Genomic DNA, 20,164 nt, shown 5'->3' with positions numbered 1-20,164 from the left:
CGTAAAGAACGTCATCCATGTTCACAAGCCATTGTTCTGACAGACGGGCCATAGGACATGATAATGGGGGGGTGGCAATCGCAAATACATTCAGACCTTACCCATCAATATTCATTGTGGTTTAGGTGAAGCAGGTGTCACTTGCTAAATTACTTATTAGTGTGGACAGGTAGATGGTAAAAACCTGCTAGGCTCTAGGCCTGCCGCACCTCCACCGGTGCCCTTTGGGCTAGCTGCGGGGTCGTCAGCCGGGGACCACCTTTCACAGATGTTTCGCCCCTTATACTGGAACATCTCCTGGTGGCGGGGCAGTGAACAGGGACGTCTCCCAGTCACCCCCCGCAGCTAGCCTTTCTCAGGAGTTGCTCGCTCCCCATGCCTTGTCCCGCCTCCTTAACCAAAGCCAAAAACTTGCCTTCTCTGCTTCCTCAGACAGCTCTCTGGTGGCTTTGTGTAGCTCCTTGCCCCTCAGCCCTAGCTCTTTAAGTAGGCGAGTCATTGAGCTTCCCACAAACCCCCTCGTGCCAACCTCCACTGGAAAGAGTCGTGTACTCCAACCGCTCTCCCTGCACTCCGCAACCAGGTCAGAGTACTTTGCCCTCTTCCTTTCGTGGGCTCCCTCCATCCCCTCCTCCCATGGCACCGTCAGCTCCACAAGCAGCGCAGATCTCTCCGTCCTGGCCCACAGCACCACATCTGGCCTCAGTGTGGTGCTGCAGATCTCCCCTGGGAAGTGGAGCTGCCTGCCCAAGTCCACCTCCATTCTCCATTCCACTCCTGGCAACAAAAGGGTGGATGCTGGTCTCCTTCTGACAGTGTCCCCCTTTTCCCCTTCCCTAAGGAAATGGGTCCTCTGCTGGCTCCCCGGCTGCCTCCCAGCGCTTGCCTCTTGCCTTTTCCTCTCCACTACCTCTGCCAGTTTCCTCAGCACCTGATCGTGCCGCCATCCATACCTGCCCTGGGATAGCGCGGTCTTGCAACCTGACAGAGTGTGTTGTAGGGAAGCATTGATGGTCCCACAGAGGTCACAGGCCTGCTCCGTGCCCAGCCACTGCTGGAGGTTTCGGGGGGAGGGCAGAGTGTCGTAGGTTGCCCTGATGAGGAAACTGAGTCGAGCCTGTGGCAGTTTCCAGAAGTCTGCCCAGCTCACCACCCGACCCGCAACCCCCTCCCACGTCGTCCAGCGTCCCTGCTGCCCCTGCGCCACTGCCTTGACCCTGTACTCTTCCTCTGCCATCTTTGTCACCTCCGAGACAACAAGATCCTTCCTCTCCTTCCTGCTAGCTCTGGACCACAGAATAGGCGGATCTCCCCACCCAAGGCCAGCGCGCCCTGTCTGGACTCTGCCCACCATCTCCTGGTGCTGCAACCTGCCCACTGCCTTCTGCACCTCCTCCTCGGCCCTCCACTTCCTCCCAGTCAACACCCGGGCTTCCATGTCCCTCACGGTCTCATCTGTAGATTCCCTCAGCTCCATCACCAGCCTTGCCTTCTCCTGCCTGTAACCTATGGTGATAGATTTCAGGGGAAGCTGAAGTGTGTTCTTTCCATACAGGCTGGCCGATGAGTGGCCCCTTGGGAGTCCTAGCCATTTGCGGATGAACGAGCTGGTCTTTGCATCCATCTTGCTCACGGCTGACGAGGTGACTTCGCACAGCTTCAGCGGCCACATTACCCTTGGGTACAGTGTGAAATTGAAACACCACACCTTGTACTTTCCAGGTAACTGGCTTGAGTCGATTTTGGCCAGGCCTGCTGAGAGCTGCTGCAAGGTGGTCTTTCCTATTTCCTTGTCTGAGAGGCTGGCTGTATATTGCCTCCCAAGACTTCGGATGGGCTGGTCTGCAATGCGTGGGATGTTTTCTCCGCCGATTATAAAGGTGACCCTGTCATTCAGTACCCCTTTCCGCAAGGAAAGGCTCCTTGACTTTTTTGCCTTGAACTTCATCCTGGCCCAAATGATCAACTCATCCAGCCTCTTCATGAGCCTGGACGTGCATGGAGCAGTTTGGAGCAAGCATGTGATGTCATCCATGTAACTCCTTAGTGGGGGGAGCTTCCGTCCAGTAGGCAGACGGGCTCCTCCCACCACCTGTCTTGCTCCAATCAAGATCACTTCAAAAGCTGTGATGAAGAGGATGGGGGAGATGGAGCATCCCATCGCGATCCCCACTTCCAGCTGTTGCCAGATGGTGGTGGAATTTGGCAACATGAAGCACATGTGCAAGTCCTGGAAGTAGCTCATCACCATGGCCCTGATGCTCTGTGGGATGTAAAAGAAGTCCAGGGCAAATGCTATGAGGTTGTGTGGCACTGACCCATATGCGTTGGCTAAATCTAGCCAAACCACATGCAGGTCTTTCTTCTCCCTCTTGGCAATCTGGATCTGCTCCCAGATCATGGTGGCATGTTCCACACACCCCGGGAAACCTGGAATCCCGGCCTTCTGGCAGCTGGTGTCAATATAGCCATTCTCCATCAGGTAGGAAGTCATTCTTCTTGCCATGACTGAGAAGAAGATCTTCCCCTCAACATTCAGCAGGGCTATGCTCCTGAACTGTTCGATGGTCTTGGAGTTCTGTTCTTTAGGGATGAAAACTGCCACTGCCCTCTGCCACTGTGATGGAATGGTCTGCTTGGTCCAAGCTGTTTTCATCAGGGTCCATAGAAGCTTCAGCACACTTGGGCAGTTTTTATACAGCTTGTATGGTATCCCATTTGGCCCTGGAGCAGATGCCGATCTTGCCCGCCAAACTACCCGCTTGATCTCACAGAGCTTGGGTGGTGAAGCATCAAAAAGCACTGATGGTTCTCCCGGCTTTGGCACATAGCCTGGTGGGCCCAGGGGCTCATTCCTTGCGGGATCGCTATATTGACCATGGATGTGATCCTCCAGATCTTCCTTGGAGATCTCAAGCGATCCACTGGTCTTCTCCTCAAGGAGTCCTCGTGCAAAGCGAAAGGGGTTCTTAAAGAAGTTTGCCCTCTCCTTTTCCTTCCTCTTCCTTCGCCGCCTAATGCGCTCTGCCCTCCTCAGGTTGGCCAGCCTCCTTCTGATGTCATCCCAAAGGGCTTTCAGACCCTCTCTTTCTGATTCCTCTGCTTTCCTCCAGCGTCTGCGAAGCTGTCTTCTGCCTGCTACTAGGTCGTCAATCTCCTTTTCCCTTCTTCCCTTAGATTTTTCGGCTGCTTTCCTGCCCGTCACCTTGCCATACCTGCCGCTACACTCCTCGTAGAGAATCTCTCCAAACAGGTTAAGCTTGGCCTCCACTGTCCCACGCAGTGCCTTCTGCAGCAGATCACTGAGTGACTCATCCAGCCTCTTCCACTCCACCGTCTCGCTGGCCTTTGGCCATTTGATCTTCCTTCTCGGCTCGTTCAGACTTTTGGCCTTTTGGCTTGACTCGGTCCTTGGGTTGCTCGGGGGTGGTTCAGGGGTCACCTCCTGGGGGTCATCCGCATCCCTCGTCTCCCTCTCTCCTGCCTCTGCAACATTGGGCCCGATGGCACTGTGGTTTTTTACCCGGCCTTGGATCCCACTTGTCTGACCTGCCTGAGCAGCGCAAGTTTGCTTCTGGCTCCTGCCTGCACACTTCATCTTCCCCATGTGGATGTGCAGCCCCCTGAGTGTTGTTACCTTCTCCCATCCGCACCCGCACTTCCTAAGAGTCCTCACATCATTGGTCGTTGTCCTTGCATTCGTTACCGGTGTATCCGTCCTGGTGGGCCCTTCTTCCATCCCGCCTCTCGGAGGGCCCTCGGGCTGTTTTTTCTTTGTTGTCTTCGTAGTAGTTTTTGGGTGTTTCCGCTTGGAAAACTGGTGGGTAGGGTTACTAGCCCGCCACCCCCGGTGCAGTCTATCCTGCCGTCACCAGTCTTTCCTGGTTGCCCTCCAGTCTTCCCTGGACTCCAACTGCCCTATTCACAGTAGTCACTGTCTCCAGAATTGCAATTAGTGTGGACAGGTAGATGGTAAAAACCTGCTAGGCTCTAGGCCTGCCGCACCTCCACCGGTGCCCTTTGGGCTAGCTGCGGGGTCGTCAGCCGGGGACCACCTTTCACAGATGTTTCGCCCCTTATCCCGGAACATCTCCTGGTGGCGGGGCAGTGAACAGGGACGTCTCCCAGTCACCCCCCGCAGCTAGCCTTTCTCAGGAGTTGCTCGCTCCCCATGCCTTGTCCCGCCTCCTTAACCAAAGCCAAAAACTTGCCTTCTCTGCTTCCTTAGAATTAGTATAGAAACCAGAAACACTTTCTGAATGCTAAACTCACCTATGTGGAGATAACACATATGTTTTCAAGGTTCAGAGTACAAAAGAAAACTTCCCAAATATTTACAATGTGTCTTTGTACAAAGTCTGAGCACCTCTGAAACTAGTGTTTTGTAAGAGTATGTTTAGATTTAATTTGAATAAAAACTTGTTTGATTACATTCAGTTTACTCTCATTTCATTATTGCTGAGGTATTCTAGAATATAATAATAAATGCCACTTTTGCCTCATTGTTTTTAGTTAGGTGAAATATACAAAAATATCAGGCATGGCAGACTACCTAACAAAGTCAAAAACAGGCCTTAGGGTTGGAAGTGTTAAATATGGTAAGCCCATATTTAGCTCATATTTGTAGCCTACTTAGCCTTGCCATTGTTTGTTCAGAATTAATTAATTTGCAGCCCATAAAATCCTCACTTAATGTGGTCTAAAATTAACGTTTACTTGCAACCTAGTTTGTAATTCTATTAGGCCTACTTGATTGAAAATAAATATTTTTTTGCAAAAAATCTGGGGTCACTACAGCTTTGTGATGTCGAAGTGGGGTCACAAGTCAAAAAAGGTTGGGAACCACTGACATAGACAGTGTCAATGTGACGGGTGGAAGGGGTTGCACTTAGCAGACAGTCACCTGATTGTGCCTGGCTCACGTGACGTTACCCGGTAGCTCACAAAGACCGGCACTTCCTACTTGTTTTAAATGCGATTCAAGCGGCAAACGCAGCACGTTTGGTTTGTCTATGTCGGCGGTGAGAACAATGAGAACAATAAGCACATTACGGGACTTAGAGCAACAAAACATTTTCTTTAAGACGTCAAAAATTCGTTCTGGGTTATTTCTATCAGGACTACATTTTATTTCCCTCTTGGCCTCCAACAAGTCATACAAATACAAGGCCTGTTCTAATAAAGGCATCGGACAGGCCTCCTCAATCCAGTCCTCTACTGAAATATTATCTACTGCCATCGTTCCAGAAACTCTGGGACATTTTCTCTCCCGTGGCACACACACCAAGCGTTCAAGAGGTATTGGCCTTGCTGCAACACCATCAGGGCGTGAAGAAGGGACTGGCTCCTCTGTAGCTTGAAAAACACTTTGTCGGAGGGGGCGGGGTCACCTGCATGTGAAAAAGATGGCAAAACTCCGTCGCGGGGGGGAGGGGGTGGGGTCATCTGCAATTTTCCTGTGTCCCCCCCCCCCCCCAGGAATTACTCTCTGAAATGTTACCGTGTATTGTCCCCCCTACAACGAAATGGTATCTCCGCCCTGCACAACACCGTGTTTATCAAGAAAATATATTTATTAAAATGCGCTTAAGTTGATATAAAAGTACTCAACAATTCAAGAGTCTGTCTGGGGTGTCAAGGTAGGTCCGTAATGTTTAAGCGCTGTGTGCGTCAGTCCCGTTCCCTCGAGACACGGACAGGCAGGGTGCTCTTCTGCCTTTCTGGTCAGTCACCCACGGCACAGCTTGGTCAGGGTCAATCAGGGCTGTAGTGGAGGGTAAACGCACGTAAACACCGTTTACGCACCTCTGGAATTTTGGAAATAGCGTTTACGCACCTCTAAATATCGTTTACACAACTGTAAGTGCCGTTTACGCACCTAAAAGTTCCCTGGGCCTTGTATTGTGCCGTCGGAATAATCAGAAATAAATTTGGTGTCATTTTAAAACACCTAAATTTCAAATTGTTGAACATATAAACGCTGTAGTCTGAATCATTTTCATCTGCGCTGTATTATGGTCTGTGACCCTCCAATCGGTGCCTTGGCTACGGCGGCGACACCAATCAGGATCCAGGAAGTATGTAAACACATACACGTTGTGGATTAGCCTGCCTGCCTACCTACCTGTTCGGAATGGATTAATTAGCCATGGATATCAGGCGATTTTTTAAGAGACCATCAGTGCTCCCACTCCCACAGATGCCCGCAAAAGGCCTCAAGTTCAAAGTAAGACTGAAGAAGATCAATTCACGTTTTTAAACGTTGTTTTGGTTCGGACAACATCGCATTAAGACAGGGACGAACTCTATTAAAGTAACACTATGCAACAATTTGACACTTTTTGAGATATGGTTTTATAGGCAACTAGTTTAGGCAACCATCCTCAAATTCATTTTGATAGCATATGGTCATGTGAAGGACAGATAAACACATGTGTCTTCCCCACTAGCCATCCAGGATATGCCCTATGTAGTTCTGTGTAACGGGCTGGTACACTCTGCAAAAAGGAAGAAAAGCTTTCACACCCATGACATTTCCAGCTAAACTGCCAAAAGACACCAGTTAGTGTGTTGGCAAGCTTATATCAGTGTCAGCTGGGCTGTTGGTGGTGTTTGCAAGGTTTTTGCATGCCTTTTAGGTAGTTAGCTTAATAGTTTTGGAACAGAACTCCGTATTGCTGCTTTAATAACGTGCTTGCAAATACGATGATGCAGGTAACAAGCCAGCCTTCCCGGTGCCATCTAAATAGGCCTAATAAAACGTCAATTATTTCAGCAATTGAAGATGCATGAGTAATTATCATCACGCATATCGCTGTAGATTAGGCTAATTCATTGACAATTGTAGACAGATTCTTTGCAAACCAGTTAGACATAGCTAAGTGAATTGCTAAGTGAAATGTTTTAACTTAGCTATAGAATCTTCCATTTTCGCGGTCAAGGTCAAATATAAGTGTAGCAGAAAAGAAACAGCAGAACAAGCATAAACCCGACCGGTGAGGCAGAGGTACTGTTTGCCTCCCCTCTGTGATTTTTTTTATTTTTTTATGTCAGATCAGCAATACTAAGAAGGTTCTACGCATGCGCTCAACCCAGTTTGTGAGGGATTGCACAATCTGAGATGAGGCACAGCCTCCCCTGCCCGTACGTCTTAATATAGCAATTGTGTTGTTGTGTTGTGTTGACATTGAAGGTTTCTCCAATTGTTAAAGAACAGGGGAAGTGTTTAATTGCAGCATGGTTTCTTTTTATATTATACTTTTCAGCTGTAACACTCAGGGCCTGTTTCCAGAGGCCTTACATTTTTTTGTAGGTCCTATAGACTCTATATATAGTATAAAGGTCCCTTCATTGTTGTGAGGCCTACACATACTTTTCTTTACTGTTTTCTTGAAATTGAATAAACTACAAACGCATTTATTCACTGTCATTGATTTAATATGACTTTAACTGATACATTAACTGAACATAATGGAATATAGCCAGGACAACCTTACAGAGGCGACGCTTTGTGTTGCGTTGCTTCGCGTCGAAGTCTGTCTGATCACAAAATTCATAGTTTACCCACCTCTAATTTTACCACTACAGCCCTGGGGTCAATGGCCTGCAGTCACCAAGCAACCCTCTCATACTGGACCAACCTTAATACACGGACACCCGGCGTTAGACAGCACTGCCGTCAGCTTGTGAACACGGGTATAAATAGGAACAACGTGAGAGGAACAACCTAGAGAGAGGAGTGGCATAGTACTACGCACCTGTGACCAATTAGTGATTATGCTACACGCGTGCGGCAAAAAAGGTTTGTGTCAAGTGCTCATTAAGAGTGTGCCAATTACCACTACGATCACTGTTAAACACAACAAGTCACCCAAAACGTACTGTGGACCACTGCAAGCCAACCACTGCAAGCCATACCATGTTACAGTTCCACAATAGCTATAGTTACAATAGTTATATATATATATACATATATATATGACCATGGTAGTTTTTGACAACAGATACTGTAAGATGCACATTTAAAAGAGAAAATGATGTCGCCATGTGTCATATGTGCCAAGGAGTGTTTTAAAAAAATGTACAGTGAATAAAATCTGAGAAAAAAAAAACATTGATGTCAGACAGCCAGTGGGGATGAGGAATCATTGGATGTGCTTTCAGAGTCTTCGTCCGTGAACCCACTGTATAGGCAATCTAATAACTGATAATCACAAAGTAATTATTTAATCCCCTACACAGTTCAGAATTTCGACCAGAGCTTTGTATTTTTTTTTTTTTTTAAATGACTTGCTCTGATTGATTGCTTTCATCCTTAGCTCAGACATGTGTTATAATCCTGTGCATGGAGGGATATGTTCCACATGTTTTACATAACCAAGTGATTCATATCAGTGTCAAGCAGATAAGAAAGAAATGAATTCCTTAGGGTCCCAGTGTTTTTCTTTGTTGTTGTTATGTTGTTGTTGTTGTTGCTATTGTTGTTTGCAATTAGGTAGCTGGCAGACGTTGAGATCCATCAGTTGTTTTGTTAGTAAACATGTTAAAAAATGAGCACTGTTAAGGTTTTTTTCTCATATTTTTTAGATATTTTCTACATGTATTTTAATGTGCTGGGGAACTCTCTTAATCTTGCTCCCGCATGAAATGCATTGAGGCAGCTGTACTCGTGAGTCATGCATTAGCAAGGAGCTCTGCAAATAAACCGCCCACTCTCTCCATGATGTCTGAGAAAAGCCTGCGGTCCTGGTGACTTGCGCCCGAGGTGGTGAGGAGAAAAGGAATGTTATGTGAATGAGGCTACTAGATGTCAAAGAAGTTGTGTAAATTTAGAACCGCTGCATAATGTTCTTGTAGAGCAGAAATAAGTGTTTGTAATGGGGGGTGGGGCGGTTCAGTGGAAGGTTTGACCCAAGAGTCCAATACTGTTAAGCGTCAGAAGTCAATTGCTTTTGGCTGTCAAACTTGGATGCTGAGACAAGGTTGTTCCTCTCATCCTCTGTGCCCCCCGGGAGTCTGGGAGAGGGTTTGAAACAGGCTGAGAGAATCAGATCCAGAACATTTGCATCAGTGATGCATAGGGGCTTCTGCATTTCTCACACTTGGGACTAAGGTCCAGATATGTTTCATTTTGGACATAAGGCCTCTATGTACTCTGACTTGAAGCAAGGAATACTGAGCACAGACAGAAGAGGAGTGTACCTGTTTAAGGATGGCATCCCATACATCATCAGATACAGGTAGGCATATGTCCTGTCATTGGAATATTTGGTAACACTTTCTATTAAGCCTAGGTTTATAGGGGCCTATAAGGGCATTATAGGGGCCTTAATAATGACTTATAAAGTAGCTATAAGTCATTATAGCAATCATTATAACTATGTATAAGGTCTTCACAATGACTCATAACCACCTTTATGAAACATTATATCAGTTAATTATGAATGGTTATAATTTAAGACGGAATAATGCATTATAAATATGTGATCATCAGGCTGTGTGTCAGTAACACTTTCTATGAAGCCTGCCTTTATAAGGCCCTATGAGGGCATTATTAATGCCTTTAGAAAGTAGCTAAAAGTCATTGTAGCACTAATTATAACTATGTATGTAAGTCTTCACAGCACCCCATAACCACCTTTTATGATATAATATTCATATTCATTTACGGTTATTAGCATGGTGACTATGCTGCTAAACAGACATAGAATATTATAAACTGCCATACGATTTTATAAGTGGACTGTCAGCTTTAAGTAAAATGACAAAAGGATAGTGTTGTTATGAACAGATATAAGATTATTATAAGATAGGATAAGGCATTATAAGTGGACTTTGTCAGCTTTAAGTAAAGGGACAAAAGGATAGTGTTGTTATGAACAGATATAAGATTATTATAAGATAGGATAAGGCATTATGAACTTGTTAAAACAAATGAGTACTCTGACAGTAAATACAACAGGATACAGATGAAAAGCCCATTTTATTGTAATTTCAACAATGGCAGAACTTTAAGTTAAAAGATTTAAATTAACTTTGCTTATGTAATAGGTAGCCTTTGTAAACTTAAGAGTGTGCAGTAATCACGAGTGTTGTGGATGTAAACAGTTGTAGTGGCATAATATAAGAGTGCTGTTATTGTGTGTACAAACGTAAAGGCCCCGTCACACCATAACGTTCTGGTCAACGTTCTCTGAACTTTCTAATCGTTCAATTTCGAGCGTTCTAGGGCGAGGTGGACACATCTGGCGTGTGACTCTGGCATTGCGCCTCCCAAGCCAGCTCTGCTAAAGGCTTGTATTCCGCCTGGAGAGTTTCTCCACCAGGCACGCAAGGTTCCTGTGCTTCCTTGCCTGTTTCAGGCTTCGACCTCCGTAGGTACTTTGTATGTGTAACTGAGCATCGGAACCGGCCTAGCTATTGCTATTCGGGCGTCATTGACGCTGCCGGTTTCCGTGAGTAGCTTGTGTGGTTGCCAGTTTTGTGACCGATCCTCGTTAGTCACATTGGCAGTTTACCAATGGTTGCCAGACATTGTGTTTTAGCTGCTATTTAGAACACCTGTTGTTATTCATACTATTTATTGCCTGTACCTATTTATTGGGGATTAGTGGACTGCCCACTGTCCCTTGTTGGTATTTCTGTATCTGTTTTTACTATTGTGACATTAAATTGCAATGTATTGTACTCTTGCCTATTGTGTGTGTTTTAACCAGCCACAAGCTTGAACGAACCTGTTCTAAACTTAAGTAATTATAATTACTGCCCTTCTGGGCTGGCGTAGTCGGCTACTTCACTATTCCCCAGTGGTAATTCTTAGTATAGGCCTTTTCGGCCCTTACACTTATATGATTTAATGAATGCTATAAAGTCATAGAATATTATAAACTTCCATATGATTTTATAAGTGGACTTTGTCAGCTTTAAGTAAAGTGACAAAGGGATAGTGCTTTTATGAACAGATATAAGATTATTATAAGATAGGATAAGGCATTATGAACTTTTGAAAACAAAGGAGTACTCTGACAGTAAATACAACAGGATACAATGTCATTTTAACAATGGCAGAACATTCACTTAAATGACCAGTACATTGATTTGGAAAGTTCCCCTTGTCCATTTCAGCCTCCCCTTTCAATTTCAGCATAGAAATTGTGTTGATGGCCATTGGAGCAAGGGCATCTGCAAAACAAAATTAGGGAGAGAGAGAGAGAGAGGTTAAACCTCTTAGACAGCTAGTCAAATAGGGCAAAACAGCTGTCAATTAATACATCTTTAAAGAATGTTGTGCCTATTGTGTGCCATTCCTGGAATGTTGTTTCCTGCATGGAAAGGGGAGGGGAAAGATCATAGACATATATATATATGGATATATGTCTATGGGAAAGATGGTTAGAAGCTATGGGGTTAAATTGGCAGCTGAAAACCAAAGGTCAAAGGTGGTTGTCTTGAGAGAATGTAATATTGACATATTAACAAACTGAGCATGATTTGTGACCCCTCCTTTAACACCATAGAAGAAATAGAGACATTTCAGAAGCAGGAGATTTAAGTCTAAATCTCACTTTTTAACTCATTGTTGTCTACAAAAAAGGAGATCTCTCTTTGGACTTTCCTTTGGGCCTCTGACACAGACGTGTTTCTGGGTTCTGCCCTGACACAGACGTGTTTCTGGGTTCTGCCCTGACACTAGAGGGCAATGTAGAGACAATTGAATCCTCCAATCCTCCATCTTATTTGTATTCTCATCACAACTAATAGTTGTAATATCAAACAGAAGTCGTTAAGACTGTTTCTGTGCAGTCGTGTGCATTTCAAATTTCGGTAAGACTTTATTTGGATAGTCTGCCTACAGAGACTTCACAAATGGTTTGTTGAAATTCAAATTAATTCTTCCTAATTGTTCACCGAACATCATCTTAAACAAACCTAACCCATAACCCTAACCATAACCATGAATTGTTGATAAACAGAGCTTCAACAGATAGTGTTTATAATGTGAGCATCTGTAGACAGTCTATAGGGGACCATCCAAATAAAGTGTGTTTATAATCTGAGCATCTGTAGATAGTCTATAAGAGAACCATCCAAACAAAGTATGACTGAAATTTCTCCCAAATTTGTTTCTCACATATGTTACAGACATTAGTATTCTTTGTCAGCTTTAGAAAAGACTGTGTAAATATGTGCGTATCCTTAATATTTAGATCTACATCAGTCTTAATCACTTACACCTTATGAGTCACTGCACATCACATTCAGTGCATAAATATTTCTAACAGGAAAGGAAAACGTAGCAATTACAACAGAAGAGCAATGTAGCAGAAAGACACAGAAAGGGATAGAGCAACAAATGAATGGAAGTATGATATAAAATAAGTCTTCAGTTCTACTGGAAAGCTTAATGCCTTGGGTGTACAATACGTAAATACAAACATATTTAAAGATGCTTTTACCTGTAGTCTCTTTTAAACTCAGGTTTGTTCTTCTCCATACCCTTGCAAATACTGTTTTATGCACCATGACACACAGGATCAATACCTGCTTTCAGCAGTAGAACTTGTTGGCTCTGCTGTCATTGCCTGGGGGTATTCTTCTAATGATAAATATGGTGGAAGAGGGTGCCTGACTGTGAAAAGAGAAAAGGGTCGGTAACATTTTGAGAAAAGCAGGGACGGGCAAACTCTTTGTTGTCTCGCAAGCTTTTGCAGAGTGCTCCATGTAGGTTTATAGGTTTAAGGGAGATTCTGTTTTTTTTTTTTTTACCTAGTGGAGCCAAGGGAACAGTGGTTTATATTCCTTCCTCAGTGATTTCCGACAACAATTCAACTCCTAGAGGAAATGCCAGCTCTTCTCTGCGTCTGTAACAGGCCCTGTGCTTTTGGACAGAGCCTTCAAAGCGCTCAGCTTGAGAGATATGAGAGGTTGCGTCCACATCTTTTGTGTTTGTATGCTCACCGATTGCCCATCTGAGCGACTCTTCTCCAAGATAGTGTGAAGATGACAGACCCTTGGAGAGATTAGACGCAGAGTAGGCGTGATAAAGTGGGGGGGACAGGTGGCGTTTTTCCACATAAAAGCACCGAAATGGACCACATCATTACTTCAACACTTCAGGCAGCCAAGAGCTGGAGCGTATAGACCTTTTTTTTTCTCCCAGATAGAAAAATCAGCGCTGTTGATAATGTAGAGGGAACGAGGGCACTTCTGAAGCACTCTCTCTCTCTCTTCGTCAGTGACGTCTCGGGGCTCTGCTATCGGAAGAGACCATGAAGGCCCTTTTTGACCTTTTGCTCAATTGAAGTGATAATGGAAGTAGCACACACATCGCTGCTGATGGCTTGGATCAGGGAGTGTGCTCTTAGTGGCTTCAGCTCTGGGTAAACACAGAAATGTAAACGCAGAAACATTTAAAAAAAAATATTTAAAAAAAACGATTTGTTCAAGTAATTATTCAGTATATTATGAATAAATCGAATCATTGGCCGAAAGCATGTCATATCCGATACGATAGGTGGCGCTGTTTTCATTACAACTAGTGGTGATACAGCCCTTTCCGCTTGACCTCTTCACCACTACCTATAACAACAACAGTTGATTGAGCATGAATCGCGTCTGTTCATCGGTCCAGAAATGCGTGTTGCCTCTTGGGTTGTTTGTTTGTTTGTTTGTTTGTTTCTGCCAGGCCGATGTGTTTATAAGTTACATTATTCAAAGGTGAAAGATAAAAGGCGAGAGAAACGCACGCACATTCACACACGCGCGCAAATAATGGGTTACAGCCTAAACGCATTGCCCTTCTGCCAGTTGCATCAAATTGTTTTAGTACTTCTTCGCTGTCGATTTCCAAATCTGTGTGAATATTCATGAGAGCAAGTCCAGTCAGTCTTTTCGTAGATAGATACAAACCTTCAGGACGCAATGAATGTTTGGCTAGAAATTTGCCGAACTTTCCAGGGCTTGATAAAGTTCACTGCGTAACTCATTTAGCTGTTTCCAGCTCTGTATCTGCATCGTCAACGCTGGGCATTAGTTGTCTGTACTCCGATTTTATAGTTTCCCCATTTTAATAAATATGCGTTCATGATATATTTTTCTTCTTCTCGCGTAGCAGAAGGTACGCACAGTGCGTACGGCTGCATGCGCCACTGGAACTCTGTGCAATTAATACAATACATAATAGGCTAATTGATACAATATCTCCTCGTTTGAGTGTGGTTGTTTGAGTGCAATGGGAGTGTATGATCGATGTTGTCTATAAAGGTATTTAGGTAAAGGTATTTACGGGAAAATATCTCGATCCACCTGTCACGTCTCTGTCTTTAGAGGGCAGCGCCAAATAACTGAACACAACTAAACTCACGCGTGCCTCGCGGCCACAATACCAAATTTCATCATATTTGATAGAATGAAGGACATATTAGTTGTGAATAGTATCACCGAGTTTGATAGGTATTGGTCAGGTAATAGCCGAGTGACAGCTGATTTGCTTTCTGATTTGACAGTACTAATTCGTGGTTTTTTTCAGCGCCAGATAACTGAACACAACTAAAGTCACGCGTGCCTCGCGGGCACAATACCAAATTTCATCATATTTGATAGAATGAAGGACATATTAGTTGTGAATAGTATCACCGAGTTTGATAGGTATTGGTCAGGTAATAGCCGAGTGACAGCTGATTTGCTTTCTGATTTGACAGTACTAATTCGTGGTTTTTTTCAGCGCCAGATAACTGAACACAACTAAAGTCACGCGTGCCTCGCGGGCACAATACCAAATTTCATCATATTTGATAGAATGAAGGACATATTAGTTGTGAATAGTATCACCGAGTTTGGTAGGTATTGGTCAGGTAATAGCCGAGTGACAGCTGATTTGCTTTCTGATTTAACAGTACTTATTCGTGGTTTTTTTCAGCGCCAGATAACTGAACACAACTAAACTCACGCGTGCCTCGCATATAACGCATGTAACGCATATAACTTTTCCTAGGCAATATTTGTTAACTTAGCCTACTCTGGTTTTGAATATGGGGTAGGCTACCACTCATGCGAAGGAAATCACCGGCAGATTGTCGCAGGACATTACGCAGATCTTGTCAAGCACTGACAAAGCATGCATGCGTTGGCAATCATACAAATATTTTTGTATCATCGCGATGCAAATGCATGTGTGTATAATAATATTCTGAATTCAAGTTAATGCTTGTGAAATAAAGGCATTTATATGTTTATGATTGTGTGATTCATTGGGATGTGCATGTGGGCAATAGTGGTTCACGTTGCTGTACTCACAATTTCGGAACAGCGGGCTGTCGGAAAAATGGGCTTTCGGAACATTGCCATGGAACCTTGGTCAGGTAATAGCCGAGTGACAGCTGATTTGACAGTACTGCTGTTGTTTTAAGCAAATGCAGGATAGTCTGCAGGATATTCATAAAAAACCGTGTCATTAGTATGAACAGTTGAGACAACTTATCCCTCTTTCATCTTCCGGGTCACGACCTGGCAGGGAGAGAGGGAGCATGCGCAAAGACGCAAAGTCCAGTTCCTTATCCAATTCACCGTTACATGCCGCAATAGTCGAACTATCAACTGGATCGGATCGAGTTATCCAGGGGTGTTAGTCCGACTATGTGCGGTCCGACTACGATCCGACTAAGGTGCTTACATGAAACGGATAATGCGATTTCAGTCCGACTAAGGCAGTTATTCGAATCCATGTAACATGATGGTATAATTCGAATCTTTGCTTAGTCGGACTATGCTTTCTTTCGAGGGTAGGTGCTATTATCCCAATATACATGGCAGTGAATAAATCGAATCATTGGCCGAAAGCATGTCATATCCGATACGATAGGTGGCGCTGTTTTCATTACAACTAGTGGTGATACAGCCATTTCCGCTTGACCTCTTCACCACTACCAACAACAACAGTTGATTGAGCATGAATCGCGTCTGTTCATCGGTCCAGAAATGCGTGTTGCCTCTTGGGTTGTCCATCGCGTTGTTTGTTAGTTTCTGCTGGGCCAACGTGTTTATAAGTTACATTATTCAAAGGTGAAAGATAAAAGGCGAGAGAAACGCATGCACATTCACACACACACACACGCGCGCAAATAATGGGTTACAGCCAAAACGCATTGCCCTTCTGCCAGTTGCATCAAATTGTTTTAGTACTTCTTCGCTGTCGATTTCCAAATCTGTGTGAATATTCATGAGAGCAAGTCCAGTCAGTCTTTTGTCAGTCATCGTACTTCGTAAGATATGTCTTAAGACGCCCCATTGTACTGAATGACCGCTCAGCAGACGCTGTGGAAACGGGCAAATGTGCCGAACTTTCCAGGGCTTGATAAAGCTCACTGCATTTGGGCTGTAGCTCATTTAGCTGTTTCCAGCTCTATATCTGCATCGTCAACGCTGGGCATTAGTTGTCCGTACTCCGATTTTATAGTTTCCCCATTGTAATAAATATGCATTCATGATATTTTTCTATGACCGAGTTTGACAGGTATTGGTCAGGTAATAGCCGAGTGACAGCTGATTTGCTTTCTGATTTGACAGTACTTATTCGTGGGTTTTTTCAGCGCCAGATAACCGAACAGAACTTAACTCAGGCTTGCCTCACGGGTACAATACCAAATTTCATCATATTTGATAGAATGAAGGACAAATTAGTTGTGAATACTATGACCGAGTTTGACAGGTATTGGTCAGGTAATAGCCGAGTGACAGCTGATTTCACAAGCATTAACTTTAAACCAGAATATTTTAACGTGCCGGCATAGTCGCCCCGTAATGCCGTGCAGCGGGCGCATACTGTTATACTCTATGTGATGCACTAGCTCAACGACGTTCCCTATATGTTCCTTACCGTTCTAATTACATGTCGTTGTTCTGTGTTGGGACAGAGCTTATACAGGTGGGTGACGGTAGCACAGTCTGTTCGTGGTAACTTGCACCAGGGCATAAAGCCCGTGCCATTGTGACAGTGTGTTGTGTTTTAGTGTTTAATAAAAAGCCATAACAAATATACCACGCTTCCGTGATTTGTTACAATATAATGGTCTTGCTTCTATAATGTATAAACACGTAGGTTACAGGGTGGGTGTGGCAGAGAGAGAGAGGGAGAGCGATGATGCACACGGATATATCAGATTTAGCGACCGGAGCTAAGTTATGTTGCTGTAACGTTGAACTCTTTGCAATCAATAAATACAGTACTTAATAGGCTAATTGATACAATATCTCCTCGTTTGAGTGTGGTTGTTTGAGTGCAATGGGAGTGTATGATCGTTATTGTCTATAAAGCAGTGTTTCTCAAACTTTTTCAGACCAAGGACCACTTAGCCAATAAAAAAAAATTTGCGGACCATTTAACTAAATATCCCCGGAACAACATGCCTCCTACCCAAGACCTGGCGCCAGACAATTGTTAGCGCACACATGATTTTCGCGGGTGGGCTCTCCTTTTGTACGTACCAGTAGGCTAGTTATAGATATGACAATGCGCAAGGCAAAGCATCTGGAACCCTGCTCCATGCGTGACTTGGTTATGTTACAAACTATAGTTCGCTCACAGCCTCATACTCCCATCACACACTCAGACAGACATCACAAAACACAACGATGCGCATACTGACCGCAGTATTTCACTACCAACAGTAGGCTAGCCCACTGGCATTAATACAGCCATCCTAGTAGTCAATTTTTCATAATTAAGAGCTGTCATTATCCAACGTCACACAACACAGAATATAGCCTAGTTATCATCTTGCTGTCTCAGCGGGAGAAAAACACAGTGTTTTGAATGCAACTCCGCGGCGAGATAATTCCCAATGAGGCTGAACCACTTTCTCCTTGTCTATGTTAGAGGCTTTCTCATTTCATTTTCTTTTCATAGTTCCTGTCTTAAGCCACCAATCCATGACCTTGTTAATAGATTAGGCAACTCTTTATTAGATTAGGCTACTACTGGCTGTGTTCTCTTCGTTCTGAGTTTGTATGTTAGAAATGTCGCAATAATTTACTTGTGGCCGTCGCGGACCACACTTCATCATATTTGATAGAATGAAGAACAAATTAGTTGTGAATACTATCACCGAGTTTGAAAGGTATTTGGTCAGGTAACAGCCCTTTGACAGCTGATTTGCTTTCTGATTTGACAGTACTGCTGTGTGTTTTAAGCAAATAAAATGTGGACTGTTTACAAGCGGGCACCTGCTATCGTTGATTATACAGTAAATACGTTGTGAAATGAAACAAAAACACATCACAGTTAAAGATGTATTAGTATTGATTGATTCACATCAATATGAATGGATGACATGACTAACAAGTGGTGGGAAATTAATATGAAAGTATTTGTTCGGTGAATTAGCGCGTTCTGTCCAAACAGTCGCAGTCAACGTTTTTGTCAACACTGGATAATGCGATTTCAGTCCGACTAAGGCAGTTATTCGAATCCATGTAACCACGTAATGTAATCCATGTAATCCATGTAACAACTGTCTGTTAGCCCTGTTATCGACCTGAAAATGAGTCATACATTAGATTACTTCCCTGGCAGCGCTACATTTTGGATTCTTTGTTTGAAATACGAAATCCTGACCTGTTAAAAATAAAGCGCTTGCATTATGCGCATCGAGTTTGCAACCCAGTAGTTTTGATAAGGCCTTTAGACAAGAGCGAGCAAGTGAATTAAACTCTCACACCACTGAGAATTGCATATCTGTGCAAACTGTTCCCTTGGCTCAATTAATGTCAACATCAGTTGACTTCAGGAATCCACATTACAGTAAGAGTTAGCTTAAAGGTTAGGGTTCTGTGGCATCTTCATGGGTAAGGGAAACCGTTGCTTGGAAACAATCTGAGAGGATGAGAACATTCATGGCCCTGAAATGAACCAAAACAGGCTGTTTGTTGCAATTGTATAGGTCACTGGAGATTCTTGACCTTTTCTTTTGTTTAACATGCCCGACTGTGTTTTCTTGCTTTTTTTATTATTATTCTTAGAGTCACATAGATGTTCAGTGTGTCAGGATCCTGTGTGAAAAAGAGAATTTTGAAAATAAATCAAGCTAGATCATGAAATCTAGAAAGAAGTCCTTGTCAGCACTTTACTTCACTTTTTAAAAAAATCCACATTACCGATTTATTGTTTACATAAACAAGTCGAGGAATATTTTGGACAGTGTTGTGGGTTGGGCGTGTGGTAGGGGTTGAGGACACTCTGTGATCCTGGGGGTCTTGGGGAGGCAGTCACTGTCTTGAACCTTATGGCTCACGACTCACTGGGCAGGACCACTGACCTGCGGTTTCTGCCCGGATGCCTCGCAGCAAACAAGGGCACAGAAAACACCTTGTGCACTCAAACCAGCCCTCCCCTTGCTACACACACACACACACACACACACACACACACACACACACACACACACACACACACACACACACACACACACACAGACACACACACAGACACACACACAGACACACACACACACACACACAAACACACACTTAGCTAAGTATACACACACACTTACAGTTCCACAAAGAGAGACACACATAAACACACATGTACATACAAACACACACACACACACACACACACACACACACACACACACACACACACACACACACACACACACACACACACACACACACACACACATATAAACACACACACAAACACACACACACACACACACACACACATGACTGAAAGACACACACACACAAACAGGACTCCAGCAGCAGACCCTACAAAGTGCTGTGCAGGCCACGATGAATAAATCATGCCCACCATGGGGCACAAATCCAAACCTGGACCTCCAACGTGAGGCACTGAATGGACCTGTGAGTGCTGTAACAGCCCCCCACCCCCCACCCCACTCTCATATCTTAGGCCATCTGTGATGCAAATTTACCAAGTCTGGTTTGTTTGTTGTTGTTTACCAGCGAGCTCTGCTGGGACCCAACGGGAGCATGACGGGATCATTGTGTGCATCAAAGGGACAGGACGTATATGAAAGCAATTAGACAAACCTGGGGAAAGTGACGCTGGTTGTGTAAGAGGATTATGCATACCTTGCGCTCTCGTCATCTCTCCTTGTGATGTTTAAGCATACATTTGTGCAGCTTCTCATACGTGGGTATC

This window comes from Clupea harengus, chromosome 15 (genome assembly GCF_900700415.2).
Source record: "Clupea harengus chromosome 15, Ch_v2.0.2, whole genome shotgun sequence".
Classification (NCBI taxonomy): Eukaryota; Metazoa; Chordata; class Actinopteri; order Clupeiformes; family Clupeidae; genus Clupea; species Clupea harengus.
This window is presented reverse-complemented; position numbering follows the sequence as displayed.